Raw genomic sequence first — 16,234 nt, forward strand, 5'->3', positions numbered from 1 at the left:
TGTTCCTCCCCTTGGAGAAGTGCAACACTTCTTTTGGAGAAAAGAATACCAAGCTAAAGGAGCACCACATATCCCCATGCTTTTATGGATTAAAGATGCTCCTAAATGTGGTCAAGACAGTGATGCCACTGTTTTACAGTTTATTGAAAAATATGTCACTTGTGAAATTCCATCAGAATCCACAAATAGTGATCTACATGCACAAATTTTACAATTTCAAAGACACAAATGTGGCAAATATTGTCGTCGCAAATACAAAAACACAGGGAAATACTACACCAAATGCCGATTTGGTTTCCCTAGAACAGTTACAAATACAGGTCAAGTGAACAACCTTGTTTCTTCAGTTAGACATAGTGTTAAAGGTAAGTCACCTAAAAATACATACTACACAGAAAGAAAAGAAGAAGAAAAATATATCAATGATTATAATGCAATCATTGCCCACTTATGGAATGCAAACATAGATGTGCAGTACATTGCAGACAATTCTACTGCAGTTGCACGATATGTCACAGCATACTTAACCAAAGCAGAAAAGACAGAGCTCCAAGACCTCTGGAATGACCTGTCATCAGATAAAACAGTGTCTCAGAAATTATACAGCTTGGGCATAAAAATGCTCTCCCATAGAGAATGTGGATCACATGAAGCAGCTGGCCGTTTAACTGGTACTGCATTGTATGGTAAATCTGAAAATAGAGTATGGCTAAGTCCTGGTCCAGCTAAATCTAGAAAAAGAGTTCTAAAATCATTCGAAGATATAGAAACAATAGCCAAACATGATCCCAACAGCCAAGACGTTTTAAAAAACAATTTATTGGACACATACTACCCAAACAGAAGTAATACTTTGGAAACCATGTGTCTATACCACATAGTCCAAAACTACACATACAAAAATAATATAAAACCTGATGAAAAAAAGGTAAATACAGAGTGACAAACTGTGAAGGCAGCTTAGTTAAACTCACTAAACCAAATTTAATTAATCATATCAAATTGTCATTGAAGAATCCTCAACATAAAGAAGTTTATTACATGTCCCTGCTGCAACTCTTTATACCATGGAGAAAAGAAGAAGACATACTAGATAACTATGACTCATATGAAGATGCTTTCAAAGCAAATGAAAGCACTAAAACTGATGTAAACATTACACAATACAGAACAATGTGTCACAATGAACTGCAACACGAAGAAGAACTCCAGGCCCAACTAGATAAAGAGACTCCTGACAGTAGTCAACCTTCTGTAACAGGAATCCAAGAATCACTGGGAGAACCACTAATAATAAATGAGGCAGAATTAGCTATGATAGAAGTAGAAAACTCCATGTGTCAGTATGAAGATAAAGAAGACTTAACTATACTACAATCAAAACTAAACAACAAACAAAGTAGCATTTTTGAAGAAGTAACAAAACAAATTGCACATGGTGTACAACATGAAAATAAAGAAAGTTCCTGCCATAATTATAAACCTATACTACTGTACATCAGTGGTGAAACATTCCTAATCAAAATCATCAGTAAATTCCTTCAACAATTGACAAACAACAAACTGTCAGCTGTTGTCACTGCCCCCACAGGTTTAGCTGCCTACAACATAGGTGGTGTCACTTTACAATGATTACTACTATTGCCAGTAGAACACCAGAACAAATTAGACTATTACAAACTTTCTGCAGAAGCTGCAATGGAACTATGCAGAGTATTGAAACAAATGAAAATGCTACTAATAGATGAAGTGAGCATGGTCTCCAACCTAATGTTGGCTTTGATTCACCTCAGATTACAAGAAGTACTCAAAACAAACTATGAAGAGCTCTTTACAGGAAAACACATTATTGTTGTCGGAGATCTTCTTCAATTGACAACAGTAAAAGGTGAGCCTATTTTTAAAACATTAGGACACAAACTCTGCCATTTAACTGTTGGCAGCATTGGAAATGTCAACCGTTGGCAACATTTCCAATACAGAGAATTAACATAAAACTTGTGGCAATCTGCAGATCTCACTTATGCCAACATCTTAAAAAGTATCAGAGTTGGTATACTTTCTGAAGAAGCAGAAGCAATATTGAAAACCCGGCAAATTAATGCACTGTATGGTGATAATGCATGTGCTACAGATGTTATGGAACAATTAGCCTAAAAAATGTCAATTGTATGGCCTTAATGCCAACCCTTCCAAGCTGTTTCAAATTCAATGAAATAATGGTAAATAAAGAAATGCAACCAATAATGGAAATTAGCGCCACAGACAAACTAGATGTACATGGTATGACACTACCTATGTGTGACCAAGCCACAACAAGACTAAATAGTTTAGAAAAATCAATCTTAAACACTGCAGGCTTGGAAAAGATATAAAAATTATTCTTAAATTGCAGAGTAATGCTTAAACGTCACCTTGACGTGGACCAAGGACTAGTTAATGGAGCACTGGGTACAGTTGTTGGCTTTCAAACATACCCAGGTGACAACAAAATTCAGTTTGTCAATATACTCTTTGACAAACTTTCAGAAGTAAAAAGGATAGGACGCTCACAGCTCGATTCCTTCTCTTCAAAGACATGTATGTACGCAGAGAACAATTTTCTCTTACTCTTGCATACGTAGTCACGATTCATAAATCACAAGGTCTTAACCTCGACAAAGCAATGATAGATATTGGTAACAGAGTCTTTAAAGAATGCATGAGCTATGTAGCACTATCACGCTTACGTAAACTTGACAGTCTATTTCTAATCTACTTTGATGCAAGTAAAATAAACGCTGATATTCTTTGCATTTTAGAATACAATAGACTTCGCTCACTATACACCCCCCATCTAAACACATATTCTGTTTCACAAAAAGTAAAACGTTATAAAAGAAAAATAAATCAAACGGAAATGCAACAGGATGTCACTGCAAATCCTCCAAATAGAGTAAAAGAAAATAATACTTCATCAAGTACCACAAGCAAAAAAGAATCAATTAGGGAAAGTAAACCAGGTACTTCTTCAAAGAAGGAAGACAAACTCCAAAAAAAGCAGTCAGACACAGAACTACCTGGTCCATTTAAACTCTCAAATATAGTTGGTGTAAGTTGCTACGCAAATGTAGCAATGAATATTCTATTTCAATTACCACCAATTGTTGACAATATTTACTTACACAGTACAGACCCATTGTGTATGCAAATGTTAGTACTTCACAGAAATGCAGCAAACAATCCTGATAACACATATAGGCCCTCATTACGACCCTGGCGGAGAGGGGTTTACGCCAGCGTAATGCATGGCGTACCTCTCCGCCAGATTAGGACTTTCCGTAGCGCCATGGTGATTTTTACGCCCGGATTTTCCGGGCGGAAAAATCCATGGCGCTACGGGTCCCCTCGTTAATTACGCCACCGTATTCTACGGTGGCGTAATTAACGCCTTCCCCACTCCCATTATACCCTATGGGGCAAAAATGGGAATGGGGAAGGGTAAATGGGGATTGGGGACTTACCGCCCCGCCAAGGTCGGAATGGGGCGGTAAGTCCGCCAACCCCCATGGCGGAGTTGGCAGCTCTGCGCCATGGTCCATGGTGCAAATTGCACCATGGACCTCCGCCAGGGTCGTAATGAGGGCCATAGTGTTTATGGAGTAAGACAACAATTGGACTACTGTGCTGGAATGGTGAAATTCACTATAAAATCACAGGAGGATCCACAACAATTTCTAATGTACTTACTACAAGTACTGGAAAATAAAAACATACCTATAAATGAAATCTTCCAGATTTCATACATTTGGAAACATACATGCACTCTCTGCAACAATGTGACACAAGAGGAAATCCCCAATGAACGCTTCGTATATATATCAATACCTAATTGTGAATCCATTCCATTTCAGCAACTTGTACAAAATGCAAACCATGGTAGATTATGTTCTACCTGCAATTCAGATAATCACTCCACATTAGTAATACAAACACATAGTAAATAAGTAATACTAATGTTTCTACATTACAATGCAGATGGTACCAAAAACAACTGCAAGCTGACTTGATTCACACATTGTCAAATGTCACTTGGCAAGAAAATCTTCACAACAATAGGTATAATCTACCACGCAGGAGACACAACCAATGCAGGTCACTACACTGCATATATAAAAAAGAAATGTAGATGGTTTCAATTTAATGATAGTACCATTACTCTAAAGCAGAGATTACCAGCAAATCTTACACACGCTTATTTAATGTTCTTAAAACCAAAATTTGATAAATAAATTGTTCTTAAACCTTAACTAAACTTGTAGTAAAAAAATATAAACTGTTAGAATATGCCAAAAGCTATATAACTGCCCAAAGATTCTACAACAACTAATCAGATAAATGAATACCACTAAATTAGAGCAGAAAATAGACAGAATACGCCAAATGGTATCTAACTGTCCCAAAATTTAACACTATCCAAAGAGATAAATCAATACCACTAAAAGATATAAAAAACAGACAGTTAGAATGTGCTAATTGGTATCTAACTGTCCAAAAATGTAACAATATCCAAACAAATAAATCAATAGCACTAAAATATATCAATAAATAGACAGTTGGAATACGCCTACTGGTATCTAACTGCTCCAAAATTTTATAATATCCAAACAAATGAACAATACGTTACTTCTCCAAAAAAATGCAACAACACAAAGTATAAACCATTAGCCAGAAGCAACAAGTGAACACTGAAAACAAACAAACAAATAAACTGTAGCATAACAAAAAAAGTTTTTTTTTTAATCCAACATGGATTTTTTTTTCTCCCACAGACCCAATGATTTTAGCAACGAACACAGAAGCGGAGCAAATTGCACAGTTCTTTGGTTTGTAATCTACTAAATATGAGGGTCCAAAAAAAATAAAAAAATATTGATTATACAATGTAATAAGTCATTACAACATACTAATACTAACTATTTTCTTTTATCACAGAAATTAACAAGAAATACATGTACTCCAGTTACTAAACCAAAAAGTAAGTATATTATACACTCTATACCATAGCCACAACCATTGCAGCATATCACACCCATAATATCTTATAACTTTGTTCCTTATAAATTTGTTTTTGACCCAAAGTTATAAGCAATTATAACTGTGATATGCTGCGGTGGTTGTGGCTAGGGCATAGAGTTTTGGGTGCATGACCATTTAACCAAATGGTCATGCACCCAACACTCTATGCCCTGGCCACAACCACTGCAGCATATCACCCCCATACAGTCAAACATTTCAACTATGGCCTATGGAAACTTTTAATGTCCACGAACATTACCAGTGTTCTTAGAACACTTTCAATTTACCAGCGAACAATACGGACAGCGTCTTCACGACACCCCCTACAAACATTTGAGGACACCGCGTGAGTTCTTAGAACACTTTCAGCTTGCCACAGAACAATATGGACAGCGTCTTCACAACACGTCCTACGAACATTTCAGGACACCGCGTGAGTTCTTAGAACACTTTCAGCTTGCCACAGAACAATACGGACAGCGTCTTCAGGACACCCCCTATGAACATTTCTGGACACAGCGTGAGTTCTTAGAACACACCCCCATTTTGTTTATTTGCAAACATTTCAGGACACCGCAAGAGTTCTTAGAACAAGAACACTTTCAACTTTCCAGAGAACAATACGGACATCGTCTTCAGGACACCCCCTACGAACATTTCAGGACACCGCAAGAGTTCTTAGAACACTTTCAACTTGAAAACGAACAATACAGACATAGTCCTGAGAACACCCCATTTTGTTTATTTGTGAACATTTCTGGACACTGCGAGAGTTCTTAGAACACTTTCAACTTGACAGCGAACAATACGGACAGCGTCCTCAGAACACCCCCATTTTGTTTTTGCGAACATTTCAGGACACCGCGAGTGTTCTTAGAACACTTTCAACTTGCCAGAGAACAATACGGACAGCGTCTTCAGGACACCCACTATGAACATTTGAGGACACTGCGTGAGTTCTTAGAACACTTTCAGCTTGCCACAGAACAATACGGACAGCGTCTTCAGGACAGCCCCTATGAACATTTCAGGACACAGCGTGAGTTCTTAGAACACACCCCCATTTTGTTTATTTGCGAACATTTCAGGACACCGCAAGAGTTCTTAGAACAAGAACACTTTCAACTTGCCAGAGAACAATACGGACAGCGTCTTCAGGACACCCCCTACGAACATTTCAGGACACCGCAAGAGTTCTTAGAACACTTTCAACTTGACAACGAACAATATGGACATAGTCCTGAGAACCCCCCATTTAGTTTATTTGCGAACATTTCTGGACACTGCGAGAGTTCTTAGAACACTTTCAACTTGACAGCGAACAATACGGACAGCGTCCTCAGAACACCCCCATTTTGTTTTTGCGAACATTTCAGGACACCGCAAGTGTTCTTAGAACACTTTCAACTTGCCAGAGAACAATACGGATAGCGTCTTCAGGACACCCCCTACAAACAATTCAGGACACCGCAAGAGTTCTTAGAACACTTTCAACTTGACAACGAACAATACGGACAATGTCCTCAGAACACCCTCATTTTGTTTATTTGCGAACATTTCAGGACACCGCAAGTGTTCTTATAACACAATCAACTTGCCAAAGAACAATACGGACAGCGTCCTCAGAACACCCCCATTTTCCTTTTTTTTTTTTGCAAACATTTCAGGACACAGCGAGTGTTCTTGGAACAGGTTCAGCTTACTTGCGAACAAAACGGACACATATTGAGTCCTAAGAACACCACCCATTCAGTTTATTTAGAACATTTCAGAACACCCGTGATGTCCGCAGACAAATTGAACACAAAAAGAATGTCTACCACATAAAAAAGTACAACATTTAACCTATCTGAAACTCTCCCATCCTCCCCAAACACTCCAACACAACAACACACTCTACTAAATACACATTTTGAACAAACTTTCACTGCGCTGTCCGCGAATCCAAGCTGACGGGCGCTAGCGAAAATCTGACGCATATCACGCTTCACACCGTCCAATCAGCAAACACGCTGCATGTCCGCGGACATGACGTAATCCGCTCGGCCAATCAGGACACTGTCCGCGGAGCGAACAGGGAAGTGTGTCCGCGGACCGAACACAAATATCACTAATTTTTTTTTAACTACTTTTTGGTCATTTAAAAAAAACTACTGGACGTATTTTCACCAAATTCGCAAAAGCCCGCTTTCGGGACCAAGCCGCTGCTCCTGGTCCAAATTTGGTGAAAATCCATCCAGCGGTTTGGCTGTAGGCGCGTGCAAAACTTTTTTCCCATTCAGTCTATTGGAAAAAAAAGTTTTGGGACCCCCCTATAACTTTGCACCCCCCTTGACGAATCCTCACCAAACTTTGCAAAGTGGGGCCATATACTTTTTTTGCAAAGTTTGGTGAGGATTCGTCCAGGGGGAGTGGAGTTATAAGCCGCCCAAATAGTGCTCTTCCTATGGAAACACCAATTTAACAAGTTATGGTTGATTAGCTTACCATAACTGGCGAATTTCAAGGGTTTTTCGGTTTTACTTGGAACCATAACGTTCCTTTAACAACGTTTTTTTCACTAAATTTCATAGGTTTTTAATAGCGCAACTTAACCATAACGTCCCTTTAACAAAGTTGTTTTGCTGAATTTCATAGGTTTTTAGTAGCGCAACTTAACCATAACGTCCCTTTAACAAAGATTTTTTACTGAATTTCATAGTTTTTTATTAGTGCATCTTAACCATAACGTCCTTTTCAATGGAGGAAGACCACTAGCATCCTAGGTTCTCAAAGTGGGAACGCGGGGTGGTTCTTCCCAAACCGGGACGCCACAGGCAGGCATCCCGGTGTAGGAAGGAAAATCTTTTACCAAGATGGACACCAGGGAAAGGGAAGGCGGGGTGTATAAATAGAACACAACAGGGCATCGGCGGGGGGTCGGGAAGACCAGGAGAGAGACTCGGGGCATGAGTGGGGGGTAACACAAGGGAGACACGGGGCATGAGCGGGGGTGGGGGGTAACACGAGGGAGACACGGGGCATGAGCGTGGGGTGGGGAGGAAAGAAGGAAGACACGGGGAATGAGCGGGGTTGGGTGGGAGAAGGGAGACACAGGGCATGAGCAGGGGGGAGAAGGGAGACACGGCACATGAGCGGGGGGTGGGGGGAAGAAGGGAGACACGGGGCATGAGCGGGGGGTCGGGGGTACAGGAGGGAGACACGGGACATGAGCAGGGGGGTGGGGGAACAGGACAGAGTAAACCCTATGCATAGAAAAAACAGTGCTACCGTGTTGACTGCAAAGGAGAAATACCCTAGCACCACCTATCACCCAAGCACAAAAGCGCAAGGAAACCCCACCTATAAAAATCCCAAAGAACAATCCATTGCCACAATTATAGATCCTGAATTGCTAGCACTGACATTAGTACATGGAAAGAGGAGGAGGGCCAGAATCTTCCATTGACAAACATCAATATTTGGGATGCCAGATGAGGGGGTGCATGGAATATCCTGCTTCCTTCCACATGTCAGTGCAGACCCAGTCAGTGAGTGGTGGAATGACCTAGTGTCACTCACCTTGTGCTCACAAGCTGTGACACCTCTGGTCAAAGTGCTATAGGCCGTACACTTCCTGGCCTCTGGATCATTACACTGTACGACAGCCATTGTAGGCAAGGAAAAGTGTGTGCCAGGAATTGGGATCTTCTTGATCTTCTTGATGCCTGTGGCTCTCAGAAGAGTATTCTGACTTGCCCCTGCTCCCAGGATTGGCTGTTTACCCCCCACTGCCCTAGCTGGGAATAGTTTTTTAAGATACTCTTTGTTGGCCTGCTTTCCTGGAGTTCCCCACCAAAGTTGACAGACTGATCCTTTGGTAGGTGGTATTTTTGAGGATCCAGTTCCCTGATTCTCCCTTCACTGAAGTCTTTCTGATCAGAGAGGCTAGCCCTAACATTTGGGAATCTGTACAGAGCCGCCTGTCGATCCACTTCTGGGAGGCGCTGATCTGTCAATCCCAAGTTGCCAATTCTGATGAAGTCTACCATCCCCATGGCCCTTGGTTCATCTGAGCCAGTTGACCTGAAGGCGGCAGAGTCCAGGGTACTGAAGGGGTTAGAGTCCCTGATTGCAGGGGTCCTGATGTTATGCTCAGTGGCTTCTCTGTCCCTTCTTACCTCTTCTCTTTCAGCCCCCATTCCCTGGTGGGAGGGAAGATTGCATCTAAACTCTGGACATTCAAAATGGTTTTCTCTCTTGTTTGGGGAGGTTGTAATTTTAGAATCACGGACGCTTCTGTCCATTTATATGTCATACTCAGACCCACTTCTGCATACAACACGCACACTTTCATCAGCCACACCTTGTTCGTGGCCAGCTGTTACCTGCACGTTTCACCAACCCTCACGTGCACCTTGACCCTTGACACTATCCGAGGCTTTTAATCATAGCCCTGTGCTTCCTCTTTTCCGCAGCCCGTAACGCTTGCGGTTGACTCTAGCGTACTCATCACGCCAGCCTGTTCTACCCATATTATGCGTGGCAACAGGCTCTCAAGGTAAGCATGTTCTTACCCCTTTTTTTACCCTTAGTTGCTCCACCTCTCCATATGGCTTAACATAGCCTCCTTGTCCTTCCTACTTCCACAGGAACGGCCACCTCTAGGACCTCGAAAATCCTCCAGTGTACTGCTGACACTGCCACTCCCTGAGCCACTGTGCTCCGAAGTTTCGGTAAGCACCAGTCGTTCATGTATTGATACCTCTCCCTGTGCTAGTTTTCAACGAATGTGCCCACTCTTATAACACCCTGTCTGTTTATCTCAACAGACCTCACAAGATACTTCCCGCCTTGGAATATCTCGTCCTGATGAAGGCCACACCATCAGAGCTCATCCAAGCTCCCTTTCTGGCCGAAACACTGTCGTGTTGACTGTTATATTTTCTGCGTTGTCCTTGTTCAACCCCTCCTTGTTTTGATGTATATGTGCTGACTGTTACATGCTATCACCTCAATAAATCCACTGGTCTCCTTCCCAAGGACCACTCAGTGGATGTGTAAGCAGTGAAAAGACGTTACAAATATTTGAAATTTGTCACTCACAAACTGGTTACTAAACCTTCAAAATGTGTAAATACTGTTGCATCTTGTGTTACTCTCAATCAAGTGTATCTAAAAACACGTAAACTGCAGTTTTATTAAAAATCTAACTGCAGAACTCAGAACTGTCCTGATATATTTTTGTCAGATGTCATTCACAGTTACTTGTACACACTCACCAAGATGTAATCCCCATAGGTGTGTGTTCACCCTTCGTTAATCAGCCAGGTACCCTATGACTTTGCTCAATTTTGTTCTTTAATATGTTTCCACATGTATGAAATCTGGAAGATTTCATTTATAGGTATGCTTTTGTTTTCCAGTACCTGTAGTAAGTACATTAGAAATTCTTGTGGATCCTCCTGTGTGTTTATAGTGAATCTCACCATTCCAGCACAGTAGTCCAATTCTTGTCTTATTCCTTGAACACTGTATGTGTTGTCAGGATTGTTTGTTGCATTTCTATGAAGGACTAACATTTGCAAATACAATTGGTCTGTACTGTGTAAGTAAATATTGTTAACCATTGGTGGCAATTGAAATAGAATATTCTTTGCCACATTTGCATAGCAACTTACACCACTTTCATTTGAAAATTTGAATGGACCAGCTAGTTCCGTTTCAGAGTGGTTTTTTCTGAGTGTCTCTTCTTTCTTTGAAGAAGTACCTGGTTTATTTTCCCTAATAGGTTCTTCTTTGCTTGTGGTAATTTTGATGAACCTTTTCCTTCTTTTCTTTTCTTTGAAGGATTTGCAATCAGATTCTGTTGCATTTCTGATAGAATTGCTTTTCTTTTACCACGTTTTAATTTTCCTAGAACAGCATATTGTTTCAGATGGGGGGTGTACAGTGACCGCAGTCTATTGTATTCCAAGTGGCAAGGAATATCAGCGGTCACTTTATTTGCATCAAAGTTGATTAGAAATAGACCATCAATTGTATGTAAGCGTGATAGTGCTACACAGTTAAAGACTGTGTTTCCTATATCTATTAATGGTTTGTCTAGGGTAAGACCTTGGCATTTATGAATGGTGATTGCATATGCAAGAGTTAGAGAAAATTGTTCTCTACGTACATACATGTCTTTGAACAGAAGGAATCGAGCAGTTGAGAGACCTATCATTTTCACTTCTGAAAGTTTGTCAAAGCGAATATTGACAAACTGAATGTTGCTGTCACATGGGTATGATTGAAAGCCAACAACTGTACTCAGTGCCCCATTAACTTGCCATTGCGCCACATCAAGGTTACGTTTCAGCATAACTCTACAATTTAAGGATAGTTTTCATATTTTTTCCAAACCAGCTGTGTTGGATATTGAATTTTCTAAACTACTTAGTCTTGTTGTGGCTTGCTCACACATGTGTAGTGTCATACCATGTATGTCTAGTTTGTCTGTGGCACAAATTTCAATTATTGGTTGCATTTCTTTATTTAACATTGTTTAATTTAATTTGACACAGCTTGTAAGAGTTGGCATTAAGGCCATACAATTGACATTTTTGTCCGCTAATTGTTCCATAACATCAGTAGCACATGCATTATCGCCGTAAAGTGCATGAATGTGCCGCTTTTTCAATATTGCTTGTGCTACCTGAGATAGTACACCAACTCTAATACTTTTTAGGATGTTGGCATAAGTGAGATCTGCAGATTTCCACATGTTTTCTGTTAATTCTTTGTATTGGACATGTTACCAAAGGTTGACATTTCCTATACTGCCAACAGTTTTACGGCAGAATTTGTGTCCTACAGTTTTAAAAATAGGTTCCCCTTTCACTGGTGTCAATTGTAGAAGATCTCCGAAAACGATAATGTGTTTCCCTGCAAAGAGTTCTTCGTAGTTTGTTTTAAGTACTTCTTTTAATCGGAGGTGAATCAAAGCCAACATTAGGTTGGAGACCATGCTCACTCCATCTATTAGTAGCATTTTCATTTGCTTTAATACTCTGCGTAGTTCCATTGCAGCTTCTGCAGAAAGTTTGTAGTAGTCTAATTTGTTTTGGTGTTCTACTGGAAGAAGAAGTAATCGGTGTAAAGTGACACCGCCTATGGTTTAGGCCGCTAAACCTGTGGGGGCAGTTACAACAGCTGATAGTTTGTTGTTTGTCAATTGCTGAAGGAACTTGCTGATGATTTTGATTAAGAATGTTTTTCCTGACCCAGCTTCACCACTGATGTAGAGCAGTATAATTTTGTAATTTTGTCAGGTAAATTCTTTATTCTCGTGTTGTACACCATGTGCAATCTGTTTTGTTAGATCGTCAAAAATGGTGCACTGCTCTTTGTTAAGTTTTGCTTGTTGTACAGTTAAGACTTCTATATTTTCTTGATAGTGACACATGGTGTTTTCCACTTCTGTTGTAGCTAATTCTGCCTCATTTGCTATTAGTGGCTGTCCTAGTGGTTCTTGACTTCCTGTTACAGAAGGTTGACTACTGTCAGAAGAGTCCTTATCTATTTGGGCCTGAAGTTCTTCTTCGTGTTGCTGTTCATTGTGCAACATTGCTTTGTACTGTGTGAAGTTCACATCAGTGATAGTACTTTAATTTGCTTTGAAAGCATCTTCATAGCAGTCATAGTTATCTAGTATCTCTTCCTCTTTTTTACATGGTTTAAAACATTGTAGTAGAGACATGTAATACAGTTCTTTCTGTTGAGGACTTTTTAATGACAATTTAACATGATTAATTAAACTTCGTTTTGTAAGTTTCACTAAGCTGCCTTCACAATCTGTAACTGTATATCTGCCTTTGCTTTCATCAGGTTTTATATTATTTTTGTATGCAAAGTTTTCAGCGATGTGATATAGACACATGCTCTCCAAAGTGCTACTCCTGTTCGGATAGTATGTGTCCAGTAAATTGTTTTTTTTAAAATGTCTTGGCTGTTGGGATCATTTCTGGTAATTGTTTCTATGTCCTCATATGATTTCAGAACTCTTTTTCTAGATTTGGCAGGACCAAGACTTATCCATACTATGTTGTCTGATTTTCCGTACAAAGCAGTACCAGTTAAACGATCTGCCGCTTCATAGGTGCCACATGCTCTATGAGAGAGCATTTTTATGCCTAGGCAGTACAATTTTAAGATAGTGTTTTGTCTGATGATAAGTCATCCCAGAGGTCTTGAAGGTCTGTTTTTTCAGCTTTTGTTAAGTAGGCTGTAACATATCATGCAACAGCAGTGGAATTGTCTGCAATGTACTGCACATCTATGTTTGCATTCCATAAGAGGGCAATGATTGCATTGTAATCATTGATATATTTACAATCTTCAGTTCTTTTTATGTAGTACGTGTTCTTAGGTGATTTACTTTTCACACTATGTCGAACTGAAGACATGAAGTTGTTCACTTCACATGTTTCTGTAACTGCTCTAGGGAAACCAAACCGGCATTTGGTGTAGTATTTCCCTTTGTTTTTGTATTTGTGGTGACAATATTTGCCACATTTGTGTCTTTGAAATTGTAAAATCTGCCCGTGCAGGTCACTATGTGTCCGTTGTGAAGGGATTTTACAAGTGACATATTTTTGGATGAACTGCAAAACAGTGGAATCAGTGTCCTGACCATATTTAGGTGCACCTTTGATCCATAAAAGCATGTGAATATGTGGTGCTCCTCTCGCTTGGTATTCTTTTCTCCAAAAAAAGTGCTGCACTTCTCCGAGGGAGGAACAGTTTTATTGCAAATAAAGTGTAGCATAGCATTGAACCGATGATGGAAATATCTTGACACATTAACTGGATCTAGAGAGCAAAGTTCTCCAGGTGTTAATAAATGTATGTTGGTGTTATTGTTGTTTGATATGCGTAGGAACTCATGTAAATCTTCCCATGATATTCTGCACAAATTAGTGTAACAAACCAAGTCGGTGGTCCAAGGTTTCTGATCATACAAAGTACGTCTCTGTGCCGTCGGAACCAGTATTCTTTTGTACCACGCATGTTTGCAAACAAATGTGTTATACTTGACTGTAAACCTTCATCTTTTTCTTGTACTTTTTGTATTCATTGTGTAGCTGAAATATTTTGAAAGTGGTTTCCAGATTTCAAAATGTGTGCAACTCCGTAACATAGGGTTGCTAATTCACTTTCAAAGAGTAGGTGGAATATGTATTCCACATTTTGTCTAAACCTGGGATCTTCTGAATACATTTGTAATGAGCGGTATTCTGATGCCGTAATTTGAGTGGGTCTATCATCGTACCTTCCACCTTTTCCAGTAGGAAATAGCAGTGCAAAAGCACGTGCTCCTATACTTTTTTCCCATATGCTCATTGGTGAACCTTTGGTTTGTCGCATTTGGTAAGTTTCTAGTGCATCATCTATGCTTTCATTGGAATGCAATGGATGCACTGTTTACTGGTCCAAAAGAGTGGATACTGCAGCAGGATCCAGAAGTTCAAATTGTCCAAGTTTCTGGTGACTGTTCAATTATTACAGTTGTTTCCCTTAAGCTTTCTTCAATATTTCAAGATTTTGCAGCCACTATGTGAAAGGCACAGTGAGAAAAAGCAGTGGCTGCGAACTCTCAAGTGGTTAATAACCACTGAACAGGTTATCAAGCCTTGTTCTATTGAGAGAGGGGTGCCCGCTACCTTTGCAAACCAAACTTCAAGGAACCTGGGATTGGTAACCCTAGGTCTCCTGGGGGCAACCAGACGTGGTCTCCCTCTCACTGTGCTTAGAGAGGCATCAGCTTCACCTCACTGATGATCCCCAACAAGGGTGAAACACGTGTATGGGTTGCTGGTGGTACTCTCGTTCAGTTTAGAATTGCCATTGCATTTCGGTGCTGGACTGCTCCTGGGCAGGACAAAGACTGATATGCAAATGGATAAAGCAGTGGCTGCGAACTCTCAAGTAGTTAATAACCACTGAACAGGTTATCAAGCCTTGTTCTATCGAGAGAGGGGCGCCCGCTACCTTTGCAAACCATATTCTTGTAGATACTTGGGTGTACTATGCAGAAGAATGTTATTTAAATTGGCTAATTCTGAAGCTGGACTTTTAGCATAGTATATTTCATACACTAGATTTCTTACATTTGAAGGTTGTATTGATATCCGTTTCATATAATGGAAGATGCTTTTGCAAAAAGGTCCGGAAATGCAGGCTAATTAATGTCCTTGCATTCCTGTATATTTGCACACTGGACAGGTATCCATATTTTGCAGCACTTTCATTTTATTTTTGTCTTTACCTTTCACATACTGATTGAGGAACTGACGTAAAGATTTGAAAGATTTGTTAGGAATGGCACACATTGACGTGCACAGCTATTTGTATACTGGACGGTCTGATTCGGTCGAATCGAGAGGTAATTCTGAGTTTTCAGGGGATAATTTTCTAAGCAGTGTTTATTGTTCCATGATGGTATTATTTATTTTTTCATATCCTCTTCCACTGCTATGGATGGCAATTCTGTTTGTTTGATTTTGTTTGTATGCTTCTTCATTAAAATATGGTTCTGTGGTTGTAGTGTGACTCCATTCACCTCCACAAATATGTAAGAAGTCATTTCTGTTCACATTCCGTTTATTGATAAGTTTCTTTTGCAGTTTGGTACTTAGTTTTGTTATTAGTTTCATTCTATTTAACACCACTATAAACAACTTCCTTTTTGAGAATGATTGCACTGTCCACGAGAGCTTGTAGGATATTTTTTTGTACCGTAGGTTTTAAGGGGTGAGGATGATTTCGGTCCTTTTCTTATTAGATTCTGAAGGACTCTGTGGCAAAACATTTTGGCTAAAATATTTTTTTTACTATAGGTTCTTGTTGCTATATCAGGATTATTAGGAGCATTGTTAGCGGTACTGGTAGCTGATTTTTTGTGAAGAGTTTTGTGCTTCGTGCCACATTTTGTTGGAGGAGGTAAAGTTTCAGTAGTTGAGGCTTGCTTTGTTTTGGTAAACAAATGTATTAGCCGTTTTGTTACAACATTCTCTTCAAACTCTGGTATAGAGAGATGCTTAGGTTGGAAACTTTTATTTTTATTTGCTCTACTTCTGCAACCTTTCTACGAGCTTGCTTTTTGGTAGGCATTTTTTGAGGTCTGTTGGAAAAAAAAGGCATGGTTTGGTCTGTT

Source organism: Ambystoma mexicanum, chromosome 8 (genome assembly GCF_040938575.1).
Source record: "Ambystoma mexicanum isolate Mex_15411 chromosome 8, UKY_AmexF1_1, whole genome shotgun sequence".
NCBI classification, from domain to species: Eukaryota; Metazoa; Chordata; class Amphibia; order Caudata; family Ambystomatidae; genus Ambystoma; species Ambystoma mexicanum.